Raw genomic sequence first — 27,353 nt, forward strand, 5'->3', positions numbered from 1 at the left:
AGCAAGTTTGCAGATGACACTAACTGGGAGGAGTGTAGATACGCTGGAGGGTAGGGATAGGATACAGAGGGACCTAGACAAATTAGAGGATTGGGCCAAAAGAAACTGATGAGGTTCAACAAGGACAAGTGCAGAGTCCTGCACTTAGGACGGAAGAATCCCATGCACTGCTACAGACTAGGGACTGAATGGCTAGGCAGCAGTTCTGCAGAAAAGGACCTAGGGGTTACAGTGGACGAGAAGCTGGATATGAGTCAACAGTGTGCCCTTGTTGCCAAGAAGGCTAACGGCATTTGGGCTGTGTAAGTAGGGGCATTGCCAGCAGATTGAGGGATGTGATCATTCCCCTCTATTCAACATTGGTGAGGCCTCATCTGGAGTACTGTGTCCAGTTTTGGGCCCCACACTACAAGAAGGATGTGGAAAAATTGAAAGAGTCCAGCGGAGGTCAACAAAAATGATTAGGAGGCTGGAGCACATGACTTATGAGGAGAGGCTGAGGGAACTGGGATTGTTTAGTCTGCAGAAAAGAAGAATGAGGGGGATTTGATAGCTGCTTTCAACTACCTGAAAGGGGGTTCCAAAGAGGATGGATCTAGACTGTTCTCAGTGGTAGCCAGATGACAGAACAAAGAGTAATGGTCTCAAGTTGCAGTGGGGAGGTTTAGGTTGGATATTAGGAAAAACTTTTTCACTAGAGGGTGGTGAAGCACTGGAATGGGTTACCTAGGGAGTGTGGAATCTCCTTCCTTAGAGGTTTTTAAGGTCAGGCTTGACAAAGCCCTGGCTGGATGATTTAGTTGGGGAATTGGTCCTGCTTTGAGCAGGGGTTGGACTAGATACAACAGCCTGATGTTCTATGATTCTATGATATTTCCCAGGGAATGCCTACTGCTAAACATGAACTAGCATTTGGCTGAGCCCTCAAGAGATTAACACATTGTTTTTTATGGTTTTTTATAACCTTAGAGACTAACACAAGTACACAAGTATTCCCGTTCTTTTTGCAGATACAGACTAAGGGCTGCTACTCTGAACATTGTTGTTAATGCAGCCGCACACCCTATAAGGCAGCAGGAAATGGAGTGGGAGGGAAAAGACAGGATAGCAGAGAGAGACAGAGACACACACCCTGTGTGTGAGAGAGACAGAGACTTCGATACAGGGCTGCTGCTAGCAAGTTCCCTCATTCTGAGCCCTGTTTTGTCCTGTCATAAGTAGATAGGTAAGGTTAATTTTCTTTTACCTGTAAAGGGTGACAAAGGGGGAACCAAACACCTGACCAGAGGACCAATCAGAGACTGGATTTTTTTTTTAAAGTCTGGAGGGAACTGGAAACTCGGGGTCTTTTTGTTTTCCTCGGCTGTGAGTAAACAAGCTTTCTTCTAACTCCATCTTCTTTCAAGTATTCTACTATCAAGTGTGAGTACAAACGAACCAAAGTAATCAGCTGTGATGTGCTGTTTGATTTGTATTTACATGGGTGTTTGATTTGCTGGACTGGTTTAATTGGGCTATCTTTTAAATCAGGCTGTTTATTCCTATTTCTTATAAGCCATATCCCTGTATTGAATTTCTTAATGCAGAGTTTAGTATATGTAAGTTCTTTTTTTATATATATATAAAGTTCTTTTTAAACTGTGGAGTTTCTTTCCTAGTGAGGCAAAGGGATAGAAATTTCTGTACCAGGTATCTGTCTCCCTCACGGGAAGCACAGGGAGGGGGAGGGAAGCATTACATTCTGTGTTGACTTGCCTATTGTCCCCAGGGCGGGAACAGGCTACGGGGAAAGAGAGAAAGAATCAACTCTGTTCTCTTGTGTTTGAGGTTTTTCTCTAGTTATGCTACGAGACAAGGAGGGGGTGAATCTCCTGGTGTGTTAGCTGTGACTAGGTTTGAATGCATAGCCTCGAGGGAGGTAAATAGCTCTCTTGGTTTTGCATTCACGGAGTTAAGTATAGCATCGCCAGGCTAACCCAGGAAAGGGGGGGAAGCTGGGGGATGAGATAGAGGAGACCCAGGGGCTCTGGGTCTTGGAAGGGTCCCCCAAGGAAAGGTTTGGGGAACCCGAGGGGGCCGAAACCCTGGAAAACTTCGGCTGGTGGCAGCAAGATCAGATCCAAGCTGGGTATAAGCTTGGGGGAGGTTCACAGTAAGCACCCAGATTTTGTATGCTAAAGTCCAGATCTGGGACAGACGTTTACCACAGTCCCCCTCCCACTCTGTGGAGACGGGGGCAGGAAAGGGGAAGGGGGACACCCTGACAACAGCACCACTCTTCCCCCTCCCCCCACACAGAGTGAACAGATAGCAAGTGTGAAAAATCAGGACAGGGGGCGGGAAGTAATAGGAGCTTACATATGAAAAAGACCCAAAAATCAGGACTGTCCCATAAAATTGGGACAGCTGGTCACCCTACCTGCACAGCAAGGAGGTGGCTCCCAGAGCAGCTCCAAGGCAGAGGGCAGGAGCAGCACTCCGCAGTGGGTGGGAGGGACACCTGAACTGCCAAGCAATTGATAGCCTGCTGGGCGGCAGCCGCACAAGGAACTTAGGAGAGATGATAGGGGGGCTGTTGGCCCACCAGCTAGCTCCAACGGGATGCTCTTTCTGCAAACAGTGGACAAAGCAGGCCGTTGCCAAACAACACTATAAGGGAGCATTGGGCAACTTTAAACAAGCATGTTCTCTAATTTGGAGGTTCTCAAATTGTGGTCCATGGACCACTAATGGTCCACGAGCTCCACTGAGGTGGTCCGTTATTAGTTCCCTCTAAGGCGCACTCCTGGGCGGCCGCACATGAGAGAATGAAAGACCACCCACCTAATTAGTGCCATGGCTGCTCTAATTACATGCCTCAACCCTGGAGAAGATGCACATGTAAGGTGAGGTGGTGGCCTTGGAGGGAATAGGGAGTAGGTAGGAGGGGGCAGTGGTGTAAGAAGAGGGAGTGGGGGGAATTTGGGACGTGCAGGGCTACGGTGGCCAGAGAAAGAAGCTCAGGGCTGCAGCTGCTGGGGAGAGACCCACTTCCTTCCCAGCTTCAGCTCTGTGGTTGCTGTGGCAGGGGAGAGACCCCCCTCCTTTCCAGCCAGAGCTCAGGTGCTACTGCAGTGGGGGAGAGAGGGAGAGAACCCCACTTCTTCCTAGTCCTAGCTTCGGGGCTGCTGCAGCAGGGGAGAGAGGGCACATCCATTGCATTAGAAAGGTTCAGACTACTAAAATATGAGTTGTGTCTTTTACGTGTAGAACAAAAAAAGTTAATTATTATTTAGGGGTTTTTTTATATAGCACTTTCATCCAAAGCGCTTTACAATAGTTAGCTAATGGTACATACAACATTTGGAAAGATGTTAAGTGGTCCGCCAAGACCCTCAGCAATTTTCAAGTGGTCCATGGAAAAAAAAGCTCGAGAGCCACTGCTCTAATTCATCAGCAACATAACAAAACAACATTAACTGGGACAACTTTAAGTGGGGAGTTGCTGTATATTGGCTAACAAGGCAGGGGTGTTGGGGGGGGTGGGACTTGGACCTGTTCTGGGTACCACCAAAAATTATACAAACCTGCTGCCCCTGGTTCTACTGGCTCCTTATCAGGGCCGGCTCTGGGTTTTTTGCTGCCTCAAGCAAAAAATTTGCTGCCCCAAGCTCAGGTGGGGCTGGGGCTCGCAGGTGGTGCTGGAAGTGGACGCAGTGATGTCACCTTCTCCCAGCGCCTGCAGGGGCTTTACCCTCTCCTCCGCCCAGCTGCACAGAGAAGCCCCGATATAAGGGGTGGCACAAGGCAGCGCAGCAACCAGTGTGCAGATGAGGCAGTGCAGCCCTGGCTCACCGGCAGGACTCGCCCTCTCCTCCCCAGGTAGTGGCTGGGCCTTGGCAGCTCAGCATCCCAGGGTTGGGGCTTCCCCTTCTGGCCGCAGCACAGTGCCCTAGCCCTATATAAGGAGCACAACTGCCTCCCCAAAAAAGGATGGCTGGAATGCCACCCCTGGAAATGGGCCTCCCCAAGCATGTGCTTGCTTTGCTGGTGCCTAGAGCCGGTCCTGCTCCTTACCAACTAACACAGCTTTTGGAGTACTCCTGTAATAGCACTGACCTCTGCCCCATACAATCAGTACTACAGTCCTTTCTCCCGCCTTTGTCATTTATTCATTGTATATTAGATCGGTTTTATGTTGCCACCATATTTTCAGGGAGCTGCGGATTTTTGTACTGGCCCAAAAGTGCACGGTCCAAGTCCTTGGGAGGGAGTTAAAGGGATTGGGAGCTGGGCAGAGGGCATTTGAGGGCTTTATTTGGGGGAAAGAGATTCAATTCCTCTTTCCTTTTCCACTTTGGAGCAGGAGCGCAAGGGACCAAACACGAGGGAAATGAGGGGCTTTGACCCTTGGGTTTAGTGGGCAGGTGGCAGACAATGGTGGTGGCCTGTGACATACAGGAACTCCACCTGGATTATCCGGCGGACCCCTCTGACCTTAAACTCTATGATTCTAGGAGCCTCAAACACTTCTCAGTGATTATTTGCTCCCCACTTGATAGATCCTGCTATGTATACCGCCACTCCTCTCCCCTGCCTCATCCCCAGCAGCGTCCCTCAATTTACCTCTGTCCCACACAAACCTGCCATTGCCATTCCTAGGCTGTGAATTATTGATGTGAGAAATGCTGAAGCAGGGAGCCGGGGTTACAGAATGGAATCTCAACAGACGAGTGAGCTCCCCAAGTTAATCTCCCTGCAAGTTCCAACTTCTAAATATGGGCAAGTTCAGAGTAAGAACTCTTTCCCCTTTAGAGCACACGACACTAGAGGATGCAGCATCTCAGTTCTCTGGACAACAGCTCTGATGTGGTTCTCAAAGTTCATTGCACCATGACCACTTCTAACAACAAAAATTACTATACGACCTCAGAAGGAGGAGTGACTGAAGCATAAGCCAGCCCGAGCCCTGCCACCTGGGGGTGGGGGAGGGTGGGGAGAAAGAAGAAAACGAAAGCTCAAGTCCCACCACCCCAGACGGCCAGACGGGGGGATCAAAGCTGCAGCCCAAGGGCTTCAGCCACAGGCTGAGGGCCTGTAACCTGAAGCCCGCTGCCCAGGGCTGAAGCTGAAGCATGAATCCTGCCACCCTGGGCTGAATCCCTTGAGTTTGAGCCTCATCCACAGCCCTAGACGGTGGGGCTCGCACTTCCGCCTTGGGCCCCAGGCGGTGGGGCTCGTGCTTCGGCATCTGCCTGGGAACCCAGCAAGTCTAACACCAGCACTGGTGACCCCATTAAAATGTCTCGACCCACAGTCAGAGACCACTGGGTTAGATGATCATAAAGATCCTTTCTGGCCTGGATCTGTGACAGCCTTATGGCAAGAATCTGGTTTAGGATCCTCCAGAATGGCTTACACCTCTCCTGTTTGTCTCACTACAGACAGACGTCATGGCTGCAAAACAGGAACTATCTGTGACTGTGGAATTTTCAAAATTCTGAAGGCTGAGCAAGGAAATATAGAAATTGGAGTTTGAGTGGATAGGCAGGTGGGTACATGGGGACAGAGGAAGACAGACACAGATACAGATAGAAGATATGATGCAGACAAAAGAGCTAGGAGACAAGATCAAAAAAAAAAAAAGGAAAGAAAGGATCTGCCCCACTGGGGTCTAGATCACTGATAATCTGTGACCGCTACATGTATTTTCAATGGAAGATACAGCTGAAGTGGCACCAACTTTCTGTCCTGTTGGCATTTGGGACCTGTGAATCATCGCCTCAGCCAGCCAACTATGTGCGGACTTCGCCAGGTCCCTCCATCAAGTTCTCTGAAGTGGAAAGGTGAGTAGGTACTTGTCATCCATTAATTCAAACTAGCCATGTCAGCAGTTCTCACAAGGGACAGAAGGAATCACGCTGGTCGAAGGGTCATACAGTGAAAAGCACCAGGGAAGCAGGGAGGGATGTGCTGCTGTCACACTACTAAGCCTACCTGTGACCCCTACAAGTGACCTTTCATAACCAGCCTACAAAAATAATTCACATTTTTGGTTCTGGATTCTGCTTTGTTACATATTCTTTTTATTCCTTTGTGGGATTCATCTTTTGCTCCTGTTCAGCTACAGGAGCCAGATTTTCAATTGCACAATTAATAATTGGGACAATACTTCCAGATAATGAAAGACATAGAATCATAGAATCAAAAGGTTGGAAGGGACCTCATGAGGTCATCTAGTCCAACCCCCTGCTAAAGGCGGGACCATTTTCCCTCAATAATCCCAGCCAGGGTGCAGTCTAGCCGGACTTTAAATAGCTCTAAAGATGGAGATTCTACCACCTCCCTAGGTAACCCATTCCAATACTTCACCACTCTCCTAGTCAGAAAGTTTTTTCTAATATCCAGCCTCGACTTCCGCAGCTGCAACTTCAAACCATTGCTCCTTGTTCTGTCCTCCGTCACCACTGAGAACAGCCTAGCTCCCTCCTCCTTGGAGCATCCCTTCAAGTAGTTGAAGGTTGCTATCAAATCCCCCCTTAGTCTTCTCTTCTGCAGGCTCAATAAGCCTAGTTCCTTCAGTCTCTCTTCATAAGTCATGTGCTCTAGTCCTCTAATCATTTTTGTTGCCCTCCGCTGGACTCTCTCCAATTGTTCCACGTCCTTTTTGTAGTGTGGCGCCCAAAACTGGACACAATATTCCAGATGCGGCCTCACCAGTGCCGAATAGAGGGGAATAATCACATCCCTCGATCTGCTGGCAACACTCCTACTAATACAGCCCAGTATGCTATTAGCCTTTTTGGCTACAAGAGCACACTGTAGGCTCATGTTCAACTTTCCATCTACCGTAACCCCAAGATCCTTTTCTTCAGCACTGCTACTTAGCCAAACAGTCCCCAGCCTGTAGCAGTGCATGGGGTTTTTCTGTCCTAAGTGCAGGACTTTGCACTTGTCCTTGTTGAACTTCATGAGGTTTCTTGTGGCCCACTTCTCCAATTTGTCTAAGTCTCCCTGAATCCTATCCCTGCCCTCCAGCGTGTCCACCACTCCCCCCAACTTGGTGTCATCTGCAAATTTACTTAATGTGCAAGCTATCCCATCATCAAGATCATTAATGAAGACATTGAATAGAACGGGCCCTAAGACAGACCCCTGGGGCACACCACTTGTTACTGGTTGCCAACTAGAGAGTGTGCCATTGATACCTACCCGCTGAACCCGTTGATTCAACCAGTTTTCTATCCACTTCACAGTCCATTCCTCCAACCCATACTTCCTTAGTTTGCTGATGAGAATGCTGTGGGAAACCGTGTCAAAAGCCTTACTAAAGTCAAGGTATACAACATCAACAGCTTTGCCCCCATCCACAAGTCCAGTCATCTCATCGTAGAAAGCAATCAGGTTGGTCAGGCATGATTTACCCTTGGTGAATCCATGCTGACTGCTTCTGATCACCTTGTTTTCCTCTAAGTGTTTCAGGATGGATTCCTTCAGCACCTGCTCCATGATTTTTCCAGGGATTGAGGTGAGACTGATTGGTCTGTAGTTCCCTGGATCTTCCTTTTTCCCTTTCTTAAAGATAGGTACTATATTTGCTTTCTTCCAGTCCTCTGGGACCTCTCCTGTTCGCCATGAATTTTCAAAGATAATGGTCAACGGCTCTGCAATCACATCAGCTAACTCCCTCAGCACCCTCGGATGCAGTTGATCCAGTCCCATAGACTTGTGCACGTCTAACGTCTTTAAGTAGTCCCTAACCTGACCCTCTATCACAGTGGGCTGCTGTCCTCCTCTCCTCTCTGCGTTCCCCAGTGTAGTAGTCTGGGAGTTGATCCTGCCCGTAAAGACTGAAGTGAAGAAGGAATTGAGTACTTCAGCCTTTTCCATATCTTCCACCACTAGGATACCTGCCTCATTGAGTAAGGGACCTACACCATCCCTAGTCCTCTTCTTGTTGCTTACATACTTGTAAAACCCCTTCCTATTATCCTTCACATCCCTTGCTAGTTTCAACTCAAATTGCCCTTTGGCCTTTCTGATTCTGTCCCTGCAGGCCCGAGCAATAATCTTATATGCCTCCCCAGTCATCTGTCCAAGCTTCCATTTTTTGTAAGCTTCCTTCTTTTGCTTCAGCTCACCACTGACATCAGAGACCTGTTTTTAATTAGCCAAAGGCATGCATGCTATTGTGTGCCTATATCTGCATATGTATTTCTCCTCACAAGCTGTGCCAGATGACTTGAAATGCAAATAGCCAATTAGGTGCCCATGTGCAAGGCACAACCGCGGGAGCTGGGTGTGCAGTCACCGCAAGTGTGCAGGCATTACTTTCTCCAAACCTTAGGCTGCTTTTTTTAAAAATTTGCCTCTCAGGGACTTGAATTTAAACAAACTAGTTAATTGCACTTCTGAGCCACCAAGTTAGAAACAACCTGCAACAGCAGCTGTCAGCAACGGTTTTATCTCAGAATCTAAATATATAATTCATTTAGTTTGACTGGCAGTAGAAAGGTGAGGAAACTGAAACAGCTGGTTGGAGAACTGACCCCTTGCATTCCTGACACTGAAGAGATGAGCTCCATCACGAGCTGGCAAAGTTCCTTCTGTTCTCTGAAATCAGGGGTGTCCCATGTATAGTCCAAAGGGGACTGCAGCTTCTCATCCTCCATGCAACTCCAGGGCAAGGGGGACAAGGATGATCTACTGTGGTGTGAGTTCAGATGGAGCCCAGCTAGGTTTTCCATGTCAAGCTGATGAAATGCATGTTGAATGGAGTCCTTGCTGCTTGCCATAAGGCATAATAATACACTAGCTAGAGCAGGGGTCTCAAGCTCAAATGACCACAAGGGCCAAATGAGGTCTAGTGCATTGGCCCGAGGGCCACATCACTGACACCCCCACCCTCACTGCCCCACCCCCACTCCACCCCTTCCATGAGGCCCCGCCCCTGCCCCACCTCTTCCCAGCCCTTTTCCACCCCCTTCCCCAAAGTCCTCACCCCAACACCGCCCCTTCTCTGTCACCAGGGGGTGCAGGGTGTGGCAAGGGCTCAGGGCAGGGAGTTGAGGTACAGGAGGTGTGCAGGGTGTGGCAGGGGGCTCAGGGCAGGGAGTTGGACTGTGGGGTGCAAGAGGGGTGAGGGGTGCAGCAGGGGGTTGGGGTGCAGGGTGCAGCAGGTGGCTTAGGGCAGGGAGTCCAGGAGGAGAGTAGGGTGTGACAGGGGGCTCAGGGCAGGGAGTTGGGGTGAAGGAGGGGTGCGGGATGCAGCAGGGGGCTTAGGGCACAGAGTTGGGGTGCAGGAGGGGTGTGGGATGCAGCAGGGGGCTCAGGGCAGGGAGTTGGGTGCAGGAGGGGTGTGGCAGGGGGCTCAGGGCAGGGACTTGGGGTGCAGGGGGGGGTGTGAGCTCCGGCCTGGCACCACTTACCTAAAGCGGCTCCGGGATGGCAGTGGCGCGCATCGGGGCCAGGGCAGGCTCCTGGTCCTGCACCGCTCCGCTCCAGCAAGCAGCCCGAGCCACGATACCTGGGGGAGCAGGGCTAGGCACAGGGCTTCGCTGCCGCTCCTCCAGGTACCTCCCACAAAGCTCCCACTGGCCGCAGTTCCCTGTTCCCGTCCAATGGAAACTGGGGGGGTGGTACTTTGAAGTGAGGCAACACAGGAGCCCTCTGCCTCCTCCCTCCAGCCCGAAGGGACGTGCTGCCAGCCACTTAAGGGAGCAGCGCGGAGCTCGCGGCACCACGGGGGGCAATCCCGTGGGCCTGTGGGCTCTAGTTTGCCCATCCCTGGCCTGGAGGCAGGCAGAGGGGCGGGGGGGGGGGAGTCCCACGGGCTGCCCAGAAAAGCCCCACGGGCCGCATGTTTGAGACCCCCGAGCTAGATGGAGCAGCATTCACTATCCATCACTAGCTGAGCGACATTGTATGTTATATCTCCAGGAGAAAATAATCTACCAAAATGCAACAACATGTAGATGATACCACAAAACTTTCGACAACATCCTGTTCTCTATTAAATTAAATTAACAAGCTTAGTCTATAAACATAAACGAACCTTTCTCAAATCCTGCCACGCCAAATCACACCATCCTCAGTGGAGCCAGGACTAACACAATAATAGTTATACTTAAGGCTACAATTTTGTCACGGAACTCACAGAATCCGTGACTTCCAGAGACCGCTGTGACTTCCGCCCACGGTGGCTGGGAGCTGCAGGGACTCCCTGTCTCCCCGAGAACTCTGAGCCGCTGCAGGTGGCGGGGGGATCCTGGAGCTTCCCATGGGGGTACCTTGCAGCTCCTGGCTGCCATGGGCAGCAGGGCCCCTGGAGCTCTGAGCTGCGGGTGAACCCCAAAGTTCCTGGCTGCTGTGGGCTGCAGGGTACCCAGGAGCTGCGATCCCCCATGGGCAGTGGGGCCCCCGGAGCTCCGGGCAGGGGCTACGCAGCTGCCCAGCCACCGCCAGAGGTATGAGGACTCTGCAGCTCCCCATTTTGTCACACATATTTTTAGTAAAAGTCAAGGACAAGTCACGGGCTTCTGTGAATTTTTCTTTATTGCTAGTGACCTGTCCATGACTTATTAAAAATATCCATGACAAAATCTTAGCTTTAGTTATACTGCTATATTTACACTGTGCTTTTTAATCAGTAGGTCTCAAAGCCCTTTACAAAAGACATCAGTAGCATTATCCCATATTACAGACTGGGAAACTGAAGCACACAGATGCTACCTGACTTGTTCAACATATAGCAGGCTAGTGGAGTAGAGACCAAGGCTTCCCAAGTCCTAGGCTGGTGCACTATTCACTAGGCAATATTGCCTTCCTAGAGCTCTGCTTCTTCAAGTACTAAAAATGCAGGACCTTAATGGTTTTACTACAGAAGAGCTCTCCATGCTGACAGTTGTAGCAGCAAGTCTTTTATGTGTCTTATGACCCAGCAACACAAAAGACTATTAAAGACTACAGGTTTGTTTGCAATTGAACTGCTCAACTTTAAAAAATAAAAAAGACTTCTCTTTTATTTTCTCTTCCTATTGATCTTCTGCATCTAATAAAATAACCCACATATGCAGAGTTCAGCAGCAACATGAGTGTATTAATGTTATTGAACTTGCAGACAAACACACGTAAAACTAATCAATAAAAATAAGGTTTAAAAAAAGAAAATCAACTGCAGGATTTAGTTGCTGGTGAATCCTGCCAACAAGCAGTTTTCTGCAGTTAGTAAGGGAGATTTAAGCAGCTGATGTATATGCAAACTACTGTAGGTACAGTCATCAGTCTCCTGGTCAGTTACTGAAGATCAGGCATCACAAACTTCAGTGATCAGTGCAATAGCTGCAGGCTGCGCCTTACAGTAGCAGTTTCATTTACATCAATGGTTAAACGAGCCTATGACCCAGAAGCTGTGGAAATTATTTCATGGGTCATGGATGGGCGAGTGGAATCAAATTTGACAAGCAACTTCCAAGTGAAGGACTTGAGCACATTGCCCGGCAGGTTGAAAGCCAGTGATATGATCATCAGCTCTGGGTAACAGGCACACACTCAGCAACCCAGGAACCTCAAGTGTGGCACCTTTCCACCCATCAACTGGGTGAACTCCCGAGTCTCGGGTGTCACAGAAGGGGCTCTCCCTTTCCCGCAAACTTGGTGCTGCGTCCCTTCCCATTCCGTTTTCCAACTGTGATTTAAGGGACGGGCCAAACAACTTGGATACCATGGGCAGGGAGTGCTCAGCACTGGCCTAGCTCTGCTCCTGTTGAAATCAACGTGAATCTTCACATAGTGGAAGGAAAGCTAGGGCAATAGTGAGCACTTTTGGCAATTCCAACCTCATTGGAACAGGTTTATTTGCCCAGACACCTCTTCAAGCCCAAACACTGGCTAATGTTTCTGCCTGTAGCCATGCACCCTTAGGCTCAGACTGCAAGCTAAGGGGCACCCTGATGCTCAGTGCATGGACAAGAGCCTTCCAAAAATAGCCCAAGAGGATACAGAAAGTGGTGCCAATTCATAGGTGATCCTAGGGTTGACAGGTGTCTAGTTTTCAACCGGAAAGCCTAGTCAAAAAGGGACCCTCGTGGCTCCGGTCAGCACTGCTAACTCAGCCATTAAAAGTCCGGACAGTAGCACAGTGGGCTAAGGGAGGCTCCCTGCCTGCTGTGGCTCCACACGGCTCCTGGAAGCAGCGGCATGCCCCTTTCTGGCTCCTACAGCTCCAACTAGCCAGGAACCATGGCCAACGGGAGCTGCGGGGGGTGGGGTCTGTGCACTGCCCCATCCACAGAGTCACCTGGCCATGCCTCCATGTAGGAGTCAGAGAGGGGGCATGCTGCTGCTTCCGAGAACTGCTTGAGGTAAGCGCTGCCCAGAGCCTGCACCCCTGACCCTCTCCTGTGCCCCAACCCCCTGTTGTGATCCATCTCCCACCCTCTGAAACCCTCGATCCCACACCAGAGCACCATCCTGCACCCCAAACCCATCATCCCAGCCCCACCCTAGAGCCCTCACTCCCAGGCAGACCCCTCAGCCCCCACTGCACCCTCCTGAGCCTGCCCAGTGAAAATGAGTGAGTGACTGAGGGTGGGGAGAGCCAGCGACAGAGGGAGGGGGGTATGGAGGAGGGGCAGGGCGCAGGGCAAGGGTGTTTGGTTTTGTGTAAGTAGAAAGTTGACACCCTAGGTGATTCTCTTGCCTGATTCAGCATTGAACCAATGCCCAGCGTGCTAGCAGAGGCTGTGTTGCTGCAGGAGCTATCTTCTGGACGAGTAGGTTTGAGATGATGCGTTTTTATGGCTGTCTAACAAGCGACTGAGAATCGGCCATTTTGCTGAAGCAAAAACAAAAGGCCCCATCTGCAGCAAAGGTACAGCTGCATGAAACTGGGTGGTTTCAGTCTGCACCCAGTTTGTTGAATCATCTCTGTCTTTTTCTGGTTTCAATTCCTGCCACCTAGCATTTGTGTTCAAATTAACCCAAAAACTCCAAGCAAGAATAACTCTGTAGAGGAGCTTGAGGAAAGTTCCCCATGAAGGCAATGGGGAAAGAGCACACTGGAAGGATATCTGCACTTTGAGCTGGAGAGGTCATTTCAACTCAGGTACACACAAACTTGCTAGCTTTGGTCAATGCACTAAAAACAGAAGTGCAGCTGCAGTGTTACAGGTGGCAGCCTAGGCTAGTATGACCCCACACCCGAGGTACTTCCTCGGGCTATTTGTTAGCATATAGGTATTCAGGCCTGTCTGCAAAGGCCTATACTTTAAGAATGTAGATGCATTCTTATCACTTAGCTAGTTATAGAGGTACAAAACAAAAATCAAAACCAGTCTGCCTGTTTATAGGCCTTCTCTCACTATGATAGTCTAAGCCTTGTTCTTAGGTCAAGGCCTTTGGCTAAACAGCAGGGGCAGCCCGAAGCCTGGAAGCGTATGGTCACGTCCTCACCAGTCACATTGAAATAAGGCAGTTTGGGGCTCTTAAAAAGGTGATCCAATCTATCACCTCCAGAGAAAGGGAAGAGCCTAGAAGATTTAAAGAAAATTTAGTTTGATAGCATCCTATCTGGCAAAAACTCACAAAGCTGGGATGTGAAATCCTCATTTCTTTGTTCTATCATTGTAGTCTCCATTTCCTTACTGTTTGTCTGTATAATCTGTCTGGTTCTGTGATTGTTTCTGTCTGCTGTATAATTAATTTTGTTGGCTGTAAACCAATTAAGGAGGTGGGATATAATTGGTTAATTAATCATGTTACAGTATGTTAGAATTGGTTAGTTAAATTTCAGTAAAATGATTGGTTACGGTATAGCTAAGCAGAACTCCAGTTTTACTATATAGTCTGCAGTCAATCAGGAAATAAAAGGGGGCGGTGGGAAATTGGAATCATGTTTTGCTAAGCCCTCCGCAGGGACACAGGCAAGGCTCTGTGGTGTCAGAGCTGGGAAGGGGGACACTGAGGAAGGAAACTGGAATCATTGCTTGCTGGAAGTTCACCTCAATAAACATCTATTTGTTTGCACCTTTGGACTTCGGGTATTGTTGCCCTCAGTTCATGTGAGAAGGGCCAGGGAAGTGAGAGGGTGAAGGAATAAGCTCCCTAACACTACTACCCTCCCAGCCACTGTGGCTACACTGCTGTTTTTAGTGCTCTGACTCATAGACTTTAAGGCCAGAAGGGACAATCATGATGATCTAGTCTGACCTCCTGCAAAGAACCTCATCTACCGACTTCTGTAACAGACCCATAACCCCTGTCTGAAGCCATGGCTACACTCACACTTTACAGCGCTGCAACTTCCGTGCTCAGGGGTGTGAAAAAACACCCCCCTGAGCGCTGCAAGATACAGCGCTGTAAAGCCTCAGTGTAATCAGGGCGGCAGCGCTGGGAGTACAGCTCCCAGCGCTGCACGCTACATCCGTAGAAGATGTGGTTTACATGCAGCACTGGGAGAGCTCTCTCCCAGCGCTGCCGCTCTGACCACACTCACACTTCAAAGCGCTGCCATGGCAGCACTTTGAAATTCCAAGTGTAGCCATACCCTGAGTTACTGAAATCCTCAAACTGTGATTTAAAGATTTCAAGTTACAGAGAATTCCCCATTTACACCAGTAAGTGACTTGGCCCCATGCTGCAGGGAAAGTGAACACTCCACCAGGGTCTCTGCCAATCTGACCCAGGGGAAATTCCTTCCCAGCCCCACATATAGTGATCAGTTAGACCCCGAGCATGTGGGAAAGACCCACCAAGCAGACACCTGGGGAAGAATTCTCTGTAGTAACTTAGTGCCCTCCTCACCTAGTGTCCCATCTCCAGCTGTTGGAGATATTTGCTAATACCAGTCAGGGATGGGCCATATGCTATTGTCAGCAACTGCATCATACTGTCCCCTCCATAAACTTACCAAGCTCAGTCTTGAAACAAATTAGGTTTTTTGATCTTATTATTCCCCCTAGGAAGGCTGTTCCAGACCCTCATTCCTCTGATGGTTAGAAACCTTCATTTAATTTCAAGCTTAAGCTTCTGGATAGCCAGTTTATATCCATTTATTCTTGTGCCAACATTGGCCCTTAACTTAAATAACTCCACTCCTTCCTTGGTTTTATCCCTCTGATGTATTTACGGAAAGCAAGCATCTCTCTCCTCAGCCTTCATTTGTTAGGCTAAAACAAGCCAAGCTCCTTACATCTCCTTTGTAAGGTAGGTTTCCCAGTCCTCTGATCATCCTAGTAGCGCTTCTCTGCCCCTGTTCCAGTTTAAATTCATCTTTCTTAAAGACGGGAGACCAGAACTGCACACAGCATTCCAGATGAGACTGATCTTTGAGGAACTCCACTATTAACTGGCCTTTACCCTGACAGTTCACCTTTCAGCATGACCCATTTCAGTCTTGCCTTTAACCAGTTCTTTACCCACCTTTCGATTCTCCTATTAATCCCCAATCTTCTCCAATTTAACTAATAATTTCCCATGTGCAACTATATCAAATGATTTCCTGAAATCCAGATAGATTAGATCTACTGCATTTCTTTTGTTATCTTCGCAAAGAAAGATCGGATTAGCCTGGCACAATCTATCTTTCGTAAAACCATGCTGTATTTTATCCTTGGTATAGGTATTTTATTTACTTATATGACTTTAATTACTCTCTCATAAAACCTTGCATATAGTTGAGGTCAAACTAACAGGCCTGTAGTTTCCTGTATCACTTTTCTTCACCCTTCTTAAAGAGAGGTCCTATATTTGCAATTCTTCAGTCACAGGCTACCACCCCCGAGTTTATAGGTTCATTAAAAATCCTTGCTACGGGGCTTGCAATTTCATGTTCCAATCCCATTAAGCTGTTTGAGTTTGGTTTCCACCTCTGATGTGGTAATTTCTACTTCCATATTCCCATTTCCATTAACCATCCTGCTACTGCCCCTAAGGTCCTCACTATACCTATTAAAAACTGAGGCAAAATATTGGTTAAGGTGTTGGGTCATGCCTAGATTATCTTTAATCTCAACCCCATCCTCAGTATTTAGTGATCTCACTTCTTTTCATGTTTTCTTTTTATTTATATGGCTGAAGAACCTTTTACTATTGATTTTAATCTCCTTTGCAAGTTCCAGCTCTGCTTGGCTTTTGGAAGTTCTCACTTTTTCCGTACACTTTCTGAACTGAAAGAGGTAGCTTTCTTTGCTGATCCATTCCTGGTAGGCTTTCTGCTTTCTTATAATAACCTCTTTGAGATGCTTGTTCGTCCAGGTTGGGCTGCAACCCTTCTCTATGAATTTTTTGACTTTGCTTGGGATGTCAGGTTCAGGTATTTTTTGTAACTTTGATTTAAAGTAATTCCAAGCCTCCCACACATTCAGATCCTTAGCATTTGTCCTCCAATCTATATCTGGGAATTTAAAGTCTCCCATAATCACCCAATTCTTGGTAATGTTTGTTTAATTAAAATATTAAAGAGGTCTCTATCCATATCCAAATTGGATCCTGGGGGTCTGTAACAGATCCCAAGCACTATCTCTGTACAGCCTCTGTTATCATTCTTCCCCAAACTGAATTTTATCCAAATAGATTCCATTGTATCCATTCCATCATTTCTCTAGGCCACCGTGCCATTAACATACAGTGCTACTCCACCACCCTTACTTCTGTCCTTCCTGATCAGCACATACCCTTCAAACCTGTGCTTGAGTCATGAGTCAGAAACTATTGAGTCAGAAACTATTCCACCGTTTCTGTTATCCTTATAATATCAGGTTTCACTTCCTGCACCAGTAATTCTAAGTTCTAGTTCCTCCGTTTTGTTACCCAGGCTCTTTGCACTGGCGAACAGACATCTTCATTCTTTCTGCTTGGCCTTACCCAGATTCCTCACCTGATTAGGTACAGTCATTTTACTGCGAGTATCACCTACCTGACCATTCTTCTCAAGTGATTTGAGACTTTTTCCTACCTCGGTTGTTCCTTTCGCCATTATTGTATCCCCTCTCACTTGATTTTCCTTCTGCTCAGTATTAGAATCATGCACAGAGATTACATGAGCATCTTCCAACCATCTCCCCCAAATTCCTTGTTTAAAGCTCTTTTAATTAGCTGTACCAGCCTTCATCACATGAGAGCAGCCCTGTCTGTGAATACCTCCCAGTGGTCGAACATTCCAAAGCTCTCCTTGTAGCACCACTGCCCGTGCCATCTGATGATAATCGTAATCTTGCCTTGCCTTTGTTCTCCTCTTCTAGGGGCAGGTAGAATTCCACTGCATTTCTTTAAGCATCTTCTTCAGCCTGGCATAGTTTCCCTTGATATGTCCCAGTGAGAATTTAACAGTATCATTTGTTCCCACATGAAGGACAATCAGTCCTATCCTTTCCTGCTCCCATTAGGTTCCTCTTCAGTCTCAGGTCCACATCCAATATGTTAACTCCTGGCAGAGTGCACACCTTTCTGTTCTCCAGATCAGCTCTGGGTTACAAGCCTGACTGTTCTCAATAGGGAGTTCCCAATCACATAGACCTGCCTCTTCCTGGTGTTGGTGTGATTCTCCAGCCTTCCCTCTTCTCTTCTTTCTGGCTGCAAGTTGTCTTGTCTTCTGTTCTCACTTGCAATCCTCTGAGAGTCATCCTCTATCTGCCTAGGGCTCCAAACTCCGGCTATCTCCATTTTCTCTTCCCCTCTTCTAGTAGGGTTAGGTAACCAGTCTGTTCTTCTGCCTAGTTTTCATAGTCACTTGCTTCCATGGCCACTTTCTTCATCCAGCAGTCTACCCTCACAGTGCCTTGTGCGGCATGCATCTTCAAGTCTTGAGTTTTCCCTTCAGCCTTCTTCTATCATCCATTCAAATCCTCTTCTAAACATGGTGGGGTACACAGAATGCCTTCATCAACTAGGGCCTAGTTCAGCCTCAAACTATTGGGCTTCATGCAGGGCTCGCTGCATGGATTCTCTGGCTTATTATAAGAATTCCTAGCTCCATCTAACCAGGCTGCCTGAGAACAGCCCCCAGCCCATGTCCTCTCCAGAGCAGGTAGAGGGTCCAGGGCTCCCCACAGTGGTCCAGGCTCCCTGGGCAGCTCTTATTGCAGCTCAGCTACAGCTTCTGGCCTGGCCAGGAGGTGGGATCTCAGAGGGAAAAGCTGAGCAGGGCAGGGCCTCTGGGGCCTGGGCCTTGTGGCAAGGGGGGGCTGCTCCATACTGGGAAGAGGCTGGCACTGCAAGCAGGGTTGAGGGGGCCCCTTAATTCTGTCAGCTCTCCTGCCATGAAGTGCAGCTCCTGCTGATGCCACTCTGTGCCTGCCTAAGGCTTGCAGTTTGGGGGGCAGTGTGGCCACCTGCCCCCCAAACTATGTCCACGTGAAAAAGTGGGCAGGCAGTGCCCCTATGGCTGCCCCAGGTTCTGGCACCCCTGCAAACTCTGTACAGCACCTGGACGGCTGCAGCACAGTTTATCCAGCTGAGATATCCCAGAGCCTGTCTCCCTCCCATTTGTATACTTGAAACCTTCCCACAAATAACCCCTCTCAGCCAGCTGGCTTGAGATAAAGAAATTAGTCTTTGGAAACAGTTATTTAACGTAGCTCTAATTTGCTCTTCCCCTTCGGGTTTCCTTTGAAATACTGAAAAGCCAAAGGGGAATAGCTTCCCTACCACAGGCTCTTGGCTGATCTGTGGCATCAGAGGGGGAGGGGAGGTAGAACAGAGGACTGCAGCAAGAGGTCAGGCTAAAGAATGCCGAGGTCACAGCCCTTGCTCCCAGGCACAGACTCCAAAGAAGAATTCAGTGGTTACTTGACAAAGCTAGCTGAAAAAGAATCACCCAAACAGGCCTCACACTGCAGGACATTCATGGGCAGATCATGCTTCTAGCATGTCCTCCAGAAGGAAGTTCTTCTAAGTAATTTCAGGTCTCTAAAGGAAGGGACCATGCCCTAGAGCAGGGGATGACATTTTCATAGCAAGGATCACATCTTAAAGAGAGAATGTCCTGTGTCTCCCTTATCCCGTTGTCATCACTAGGACCTAGTTCCCTTTCATTTGAGGTAGCCTGGCCCTGTTTCCCTCCTGTTTACTGTTGCACAATATCCTTGTCTGATGGCAGTAATTAACAACATGGAAAAGTAATGCAAGGAGATATTTTAGCTTCCGTTAATGCAGTTTAGCAGCTGGAAACAAGGAAGGAACCATGTGACAGCCAGCTCTCCACAGACCACCGCCAAGTGTCCTGCAGACCATAGTTTGAGAACTGCTGTGATAGACTGATTGCTCTTCTTTCCGAAGACACAAGCTTTCCAGTTAATGACATTCTGTGGAATAAGATCCACCCTGCAGTTTCAGCTGGATACAGTCCCTTTCGTTTCCTTTCCTAACACTGGGCTATTCGCTGCCATGCTGGGCACCAGAGGCTGCCTTTCAGAAGTACATGAAGTGGCTTATTAGGTTCTTTCCCTTCCTAGAAAGGTCACTGTTTGCACAGAGTAGTGATTCTAGGGTAAATAGTTTTCAGTGTGCATTGGATTTCTTTAAGGCAGTGGTCCCCAACCGTTTCCAGGTGGTGGGTGCCAGACGATGAGCCACCGAGGACCGTGGCCGGCGGACAAGCATCCACCGAAATGCCACCAAAATAGCATCATCAAGAGGTGTAGCCACCAAAAATCAGCAGCATTTCGGTGGCAGCACCTCTTGGTGATGCCGCTTTTTGGCAGCATTTCAGCGGATGCTTGTCCGCCGGCCAGTATGCAGGCGCACATAGATGCCCTGGTGGGCGCCATTGTACCCAAAAGCACTGCATTGGGGATCACAGCTTTAGGACAAGTGGCACTATAGAAATCCAAGATTACTACTCCCCAAACTATAAAGCCATCCCATTCCAGTACTAGGGAGCTCTAGCCTAAAGCCAATGGGTCAAATTCATCCCAGATGTAACTCCACTGAATTCAATAGAGTAACACTAAGGATGAGCCACTTTGGAGCCACTTTTACAGGCTCTGAGCCTTGGTTTACACTACAAGCTTACGTTTGTTGTGGCAAAGTACCTTCTTCTCCTCAGCAGGCTCAGGGTATGTCTACACTACGGGATTATTCCGATTTTACAGAAACCGATTTTTGGAAACAGGTTGTATAAAGTCGAGGGCACACGGCCACACTAAGCACATTAATTCGGCGGCGTGCGTCCATGTACCGAGGCTAGCGTCGACTTCCGGAGCACTGCACTGTGGGTAGCTATCCCATAGTTCCTGCAGTCTCTCCTGCCCATTGGGATTCTGGGTTGAGATTCCAATGCCTGATGGGGCCAAAAATTTGTCATGAGTGGTTACGGGTAAATGTTGTCACTCAATCCTCCCTCCGTGAAAGCAACGGCAGACAATCATTTTGCACCTTTATCCCTGGATTGCCCAGGCAGACACCATGGCATGGCAACCATGGAGCCCGTTCAGCCTTTTTTCCACTGTCACCGTATGTCTACTGGATGCTGCTGACAGACGCAGTACTGCAGCACTACACAGCAGCATCCCCTTGCCTTTTGCAAGTTAGCAAAGATGGTTACCAGTCATACTATACCATCTGCTGCTGTCATGAGTGCTCCTGGCCGGCCTCGGTGAGGTCAGTCGGGGGTGCCTGGACAAAAAATGGGAATGACTCCCCAGGTCATTCTCTAAGTTTTGTCTAAAGGGAGAGTCAGTCCTATCTAGAGTATTGGGCAAGCCTACTAAAGAACCAGAGAGGCAAATGGCTATTCCGGGTCAGAATCCCAGACATCGTGCAGAAATGATGAGCTGCATGCCATTCTAGGGGGTGCCCCTGCAACAACCCCACCCGTTGCTTCCCTCTTCCCCCACCCCTCCTGGGCTACCGTGGCAGTTATCCCCCCATTTGTGTGATGAAGTAATAAAGAATGCAGGAATAAGAAACAACACTGACTTTATTGCCTCTGCAAGCAGAGATCAAAGAGGGAAGAGGAGGGCGGTTGGCTTACAGCAAAGTAGAGTGAACCACCATTCTGCACTTTCTCAGCTTATAGCTGAAAATGGGAATCTGTGACAAGCACTAGGATAGAAGCACAGGCAGGACTGAATCTCCATTGTGTGGGGGTCTTTGGTTGACACTAGTAAAATACAAAATGTCCCAGGATATGTATGTTGGGGGACAGTTCTAAACAGCAGCTTAATTTTTTTTTATTTCCAGCAAAATGTAGAGGTCTAAGTATCTGATTGTGATTCCTGGTAGCAAGGGGTAGGAGCGACCGCGTGGTGCTGCTGACTGGGGAGAGCAAGAAGCCTCCAGCTGGCATCATACTCTAAGCAGGACTGAACCTCCATTAGACAAAACTTAAAGAAGAGAATGACCTGGAGTCATCCCCATTTTTGCTCAAGAGCCCCTGGTCAACTCACCGAGGCCAGCCAGGAGCACCACAGAACGAACGATGACAGATACCAGTCATACTGTACCGTCTGCCATCCGCAAAGGGAAGGGAAGGGGATGCTCTAGTGTAGCGCTGTACGCACTGTGAATTGGTGAACTTGAAAAAAGGTGAGAACAATTTTATTCTCTGTGCTTTCACGACGGGGGGGGGGCGGGGAGGCTGAACGACATATACTCTTGAACCACCTGCAACAATGTTTTGACCCTTCAGGCTTGGGCTCAGCCAAAAATTCAAATGGTTTCGGAGAGTGCAGGAACTGTGGGAATAGCTACCAGTTGTCAGTCGCCCTCCCTCCGTGAGCGCCCATTTGATTCTTGGGTTTCTGTTACGCTTTTCTCAGCTCCTTAAATTCACACACAGCACTGTGTGAGTCCCTGTTGTGGCCTCTGTCCATCATAGCCTTGGAGATTTTTTCAAACGTTTTGGCATTTCGTCTATTGGAACAGAGTTCTGATAGAACAGATTAATCTCCCCATAGAGAGATCAGATTCAGCATCTCCCGTACGGTCCATGCTGGAGCTCTTTTTTGATTCTGGGACTGTATAGTCACCTGTGCTGATCAGAGCTCCACGCTGGGCAAACAGGAAATGAAATTCAAAAGTTTGTGGGGCTTTTCCTGTCTACCTGGCCAGTGCATCCAAGTTCAGATTACTGTCCAGAGCGGTCACAATGGTGCACTGTGGGATAGTGCCCAGAGGCCAATCCCATCAAATTGCAGCCACACTAACCCTAATTCGAAATGGCAATACCAATTTCAGCACTAGTCCCCTCATCGTGGAGGAGTACAGATATCGATATTAAGAGCCCTTTATATCGAAGTAAAGGGCTTCATTGTATGGACGGGTGCAGGGTTAATTCAGTTTAACGCTGCTAAATTTGAGATAAAGTCGTAGTGCAGACCAGGCCCAAGTCCTTTTTAGCCTTGGAGACACAGGTTTGGGAAAGGCAAATCCTTACCAGTAGCACAGGGTCCAGCTATTCCTTTCCCAGTCTGTCCCTTGTGCTTGTTTTCCTTCCCTTCTGAGGAGGAAGTGCAGCCTTCCTTCCTGGGAGAGTTCGGTGTCTTGCTGCACCCAGCCTACTGGCAGCTTCCCTGCTTCTCTCACCCCACCTCCTTCTACGCAGGGGCAGGTTTAAAAAGGTCTCCAGCAGTTGGAGCCAGCTGAACCTCATTAGTTCCCTGGTAACTCTTTCTCAAGCTGAACCTTATTTCCCCGTGGTTCTCTCTCCTCAGTGGATTGGGAGAGGCCTTTTAACCCCCTGGGATTAATTACTACCCCCTTCCCCCCCTTTGCAGCTGCTTGTCCTGGGTTTACCATACTGTAGAACCACAAGCAATGCAGTTATAGCGACCTATCTTCCAGTGTAGAGAGCACTATGTTAACAGAGGGCTACTCCCATCTACATAGCTACCTCCACTGGTGAGAGAAGCTTCCTTGACTCTCCTTAACGTCCACTCTGCTAGAGAATCTGCCTAATATAGTTCTGCCAGAGGGTGATACCTTGGCCACACAGTCAGTACAAGGGGAGCTTTCTTTGTTTAATTCTGCTCAGAGGACTCTTACACACCAGAGCATGTTAAAAATGGGCAGCCATTTTTCTGCTTGTTTCCACTGCAGTTTCAGATACACGCAGATAAGCTCATGCTTTCTCAAAGTGCTGCTTCCCCTTTCTCCGGTGGTAGATGTGAAAGTAGAATGAATTATATTGTAAAAATAAGAATAGATTAAAGAAATGTTGTATGTACCTTTAAGCAGAAATAAGAAATGTTGAAATACAGGTGCCAGGAAAAGAAGCATTAGGCATAAACAAGGGTGCTAATGGCGAAACATTAACAGAAGATCGGTAATAGTTAGTAAGGGAATAAGATTACCTGGGCTAGCCACATATAACTTATCAGATTCTGCTTCCTTTGTTATCTTGCTAAGTGCTCCCCCCCTTTTATCTGTATAAATAAGATACTGTGTGTCTTGTATGGTGCTCACATTATCTGGGTGTATTAGCAGAGCGCTGTGCTAATAAAACAGAGTGGTCTGACAAACTGTGAGTCCTGAGTCTAACTTTGACATAGAGTTACGCTTCTGCTTTTCTGATGCTGGGCTGTTAGTCTGCAAGTGGCATCTCCAAAGACCACCATTGCACAGTGTTGCTGGAACTATGGGAAGTGAGAAGCCACAGCTGGTGCACACTGAACGTATGGCTTCAGCACTTAGTGAATAGGGTGAAAACTAAGGCAAAGACTGGCAGGGCATTTCCTTGAGCTTTAGAAAACCCTCCTTAGAGACCCAACTTGGTGCAGTTAATCCTGCTCTTCCTCTTGCAGTGTCCAGACCCTCCCCGGAACCCAAGTGATCCATTTTGCCTGCTCATCCATCAGGCTTCAAGGAGTTCTGGTATCTCTCTCTGCATCAGCATTTGTTACACACTCACCACTGTGGTATCAGAGCACTAAACTGCGCTTATACATCACTAGTACCCCGGAATGAGCCATTTCATTAAAGAACCCCACAGAATAAATGACACTGACTAGGTCCCTCAAATGCCACTTTTGGGGGACACCTAAAAGTGATCAGCACACCCAACTGGAAGGAGACCCCACTAGTTGAAGGGGGGAGACCCCACTAGTAGACTCCCTGATGGAAGGCTGATCAACAGGTTCTTACAGATACCTGTACACTCCCATTGACTTCACTGGGAGCAGGATTTGGCACTAAATCTCTGTGCTAAATCTCCCCAGAGCAGCTGGCTGCCTGTTGGAGGATCCCTCCCAAAGCAAGTCTTGATCCATTTCCTAGCCCCTAGTGATAGCGTTAGATCCCATAATCCTCATGTGTGCAAAACTCCCATTGACCTGCAGCTGCTTCATTCCCATCCTTCCCACATTCCATTATTATATTATTAACCCGGTTTATTTCAGTGGTGTCTAGGGACCAACCAAGGCCAGGGCACCATTGTCCTAGGCACTGCACAAACCTGCCCTGAAGAGTTCACAATCTCCATAGATGGGACAGGCAAAGGGCAGGGGAAAGGGGTGGACAGACACGCAATGACATAGCCCAGCACATGTTATTCAATGACAATGTGTGACAGGGAGATTTGCCAGCAGGAGGGATGTGTGCTCACTCCCATCCTTCCAATGCCAGGCCCCCTGGAGGAAATCTCTTTTACCTGATAGAAGCAAACGTAATGTTAACCCAGCATCCCCTAGGCACCAGACCCTCTTCCCCAGACTATTTTTTTAAAAGGTTAAAAACATGAACAATTCCATGAAGTAAGACACTGACTCACCTCTTACCAATTCAGCCTGGAGGGCAGTGGCCTGGGGTGATTCTTTTAGATGGAAAAAGAGTCCCAGGAATCTCTTTAAAAGAACTCTCAGCCGTATGATGGGAGGGGAGGATGGCACGAGACCTTAGAGGACTGTGCAGCTTGTACATGCGAGCCCCCATTGAAGCTTCTGTTAACAAAGCCCAGCCCACACACTGTCAAGGTGCAATTATGTCAGAGCATACGCACGAGAGGTTCTCTTTCACTGAATCACTTCCTCTGCTAATGATTGCCAGATATCCTCTGAAGCAGGGAGAGGATGCAGGGGGTTGAGCTATTGAGGTCACACTCTTCTTCGTAAATCTTCTCTCCTTTCGGCTGGTTCTGTGCATGCTACACGGGAGCTGTGTCTGTGGGAACCCAGTACAGAGCTCAGAGCCTTCAGCACTGGCAGGATCTCATTCTCCGTGGTGCAAAGCAAACAATATGCACATTCCAGCTGTCTGAACAATCACACTGTAAAGTGGACTTAAAGTGGATCCAGTGGCTAGAGTGTACTTGGGCTTTCAGAAAGCCTTTGACAAGATCCCTCACCAAAGGCTCTTATGCAAAGTAAGTTGTCATGGGATAAGAGGGAAGGTCCTCTCATCATGGACCAGTAACTGGTTAAAAGATAGAAAACAAAGGGTAGGAAAAAATGGTTAGTTTTCACAGCGGAGAAAAAATAGAGTGGGGTCATTCCAAGGATCTGTGCTATTCAACATATTCATAAATTATCTGGAAAAAGGGTGGTAAAATTTGCAGATGACACAAAATTACTGAAAAAAGTTAAGTCCAAAGCTAACTGTGAAGAGTTACAAAGTGATCTCACTGAACTAGGTGACTGAGCAACCAAATGGCAGATGAAATTCAATGAATCAAACAGATCATTTTAAAGGGCCAGGCGGCACAACGGCTAAGGCGGGCTAATGGCTAAGGCTGCTTCCCTCCTGCTTTGCTTCCAGAGGCGGCCGACACATCCCTGCAGCCCCTGCGGGAGAGTGTGTCTCCCCACGCACTACTCCTGCCCTAAGCTGCAGCCAATGGGAGCTGCGGGGCAGTGCCTGTGGGCAGTGGCGTGTGGAGACCCCTCCGGCATCCTGTCTAGGAGCTGCTGCCAGAGGTGGGTGTGGGTCACTTTTGGGAGCTGCCCGAGATAAGTGCTGCACCCCTCAATCTCTCCCACACCCCAACTCCCTCTCAGAGCCAGACTGCCACACCCCCTCCTGCACCCCAGCCCCCTGACCCAGCCCCCACACCCAAACCCCAAACTCCGCCCCCCAGAGCCTGTTGCCCACACTCCCTCTCATACCCCAGCCAAACCCCGCACCCCAACTTCCTCCTAGAGCCTGCCCCCTGGACCCTCTCCTGCACCCCAACCCCCTGCCCCAGCCCAGAGCCTGCACTCAAACTCCATCCCAGAGCCTGACCCCCCACACACCCAAACTCTCTCCCAGAGCCTTAGGCAAGTGGAGAGTGGGGTGGGACTTGAACCTGTTCTGGGCACCACCAAAAATTATACAAACCCGCCACCCCTGAGCACAGTCAACCTGTGGAACGCATTGCCAGGGGATGTTGTGAAGGCCAAAAGTATAACTGGGTTCAAAAAAGAATGAGATAAGTTCACGGAGGTTAGGTCCATCAATGGCTATTAGCTAGTGATACAATCCCATACTCTGAGTGTCCCTAAACCGTGAGTTGCCAGAAGCTGATACTGGACAACAGGGGATGATCACTTAATAATTGCCATGTTCTGCTCATTCCTTCTGAAGCATCTGGCACTGACCATTGTTGGAAGACAGGATACAGGGCTAGATGGACCACTGGTCTTTCCCAGTATGGCCATTGTTACATAGGGGGGATTACGCCACTTTTTGCTTCTTAAAGCTCCTTAGACAGGACTTTAACAAAAAAATTGTTTGTTTTTGGTCTCCATGAAGAAAATGGAAAATCAGGCCTTGTTTAGCCTAGAAGAATCCGTGGTGGCTAGAGAACTAGTGAAATATTTTGTTTTGTTCATACCTATTTAACTCTAATGTCTAATTAAACACAAGACAAATTCAGTATCTGCCATTGTTATTTGCAATGGTGTTGTAGCTGTATTTCTCCCAGGATAGGAGAGATAAAGGTGGGCGAGGTAACTCTTGTTACTGGACCAGCTTCTGTTGGTAAAAGAGACAAGCTTTTGAGCTCCACAAAGCTCTTCTTCAGGTCTGGAAAAGGTAACCAGCGTGTCACAGCTAAATTATCGGTAGGAGAGATTGTTAAACATAAGGGATTATCACATGTTGCAGGAGACCATTTAAAATGAAGTGGGCAATGAACACCTCTGCAGTCAAAGGACAAACAAGAGTTAATAGTTTACCAATGGTTGTGATGAGCCATAAAGCCAAGGTCTCTGGATGAGTTCATGATTTTTTAATATGTAGCAGAGTTTAAGCTCCCAGGCTCATCTTTTGAAGGTTTTCTGCCATTTCCTTTGAGGACTAGGACCAAGAGGTCAGATATGGAGTGATCACTTTGTGAAAAGTTTCAGAGTAGCAACTGTGTTAGTCTGTATCAGCAAAAAGAACGAGGAGTACTTGTGGCACCTTAGAGACTACCAAATTTATCTGAGCAAGTGGGTTTTAGCCCACAAAAGCTTATGCTC

At 48.4% G+C, this 27,353-nt stretch overlaps 1 protein-coding gene across 2 annotated transcripts in view; it reads right to left on the bottom strand.

Annotated features, from left to right (window-relative positions):
- ECE1 (endothelin converting enzyme 1) overlaps positions 1-27,353 on the bottom strand; it is a 123,098-nt gene that overhangs the window by 87,402 nt on the left and 8,343 nt on the right. The window contains exon 1 of one of the 2 annotated variants that reach the window (XM_032762627.2): positions 24,686-24,936. The exons of the other annotated variant lie outside the window; for it this stretch is intronic. The gene's annotated coding sequence lies outside the window, so the exon portion shown is untranslated. Of the gene's footprint in view, positions 1-24,685; positions 24,937-27,353 lie in introns of those variants that run through there. 2 annotated transcript variants of the gene reach the window in all.

Source organism: Chelonoidis abingdonii, chromosome 23 (genome assembly GCF_003597395.2).
Source record: "Chelonoidis abingdonii isolate Lonesome George chromosome 23, CheloAbing_2.0, whole genome shotgun sequence".
NCBI classification, from domain to species: Eukaryota; Metazoa; Chordata; order Testudines; family Testudinidae; genus Chelonoidis; species Chelonoidis abingdonii.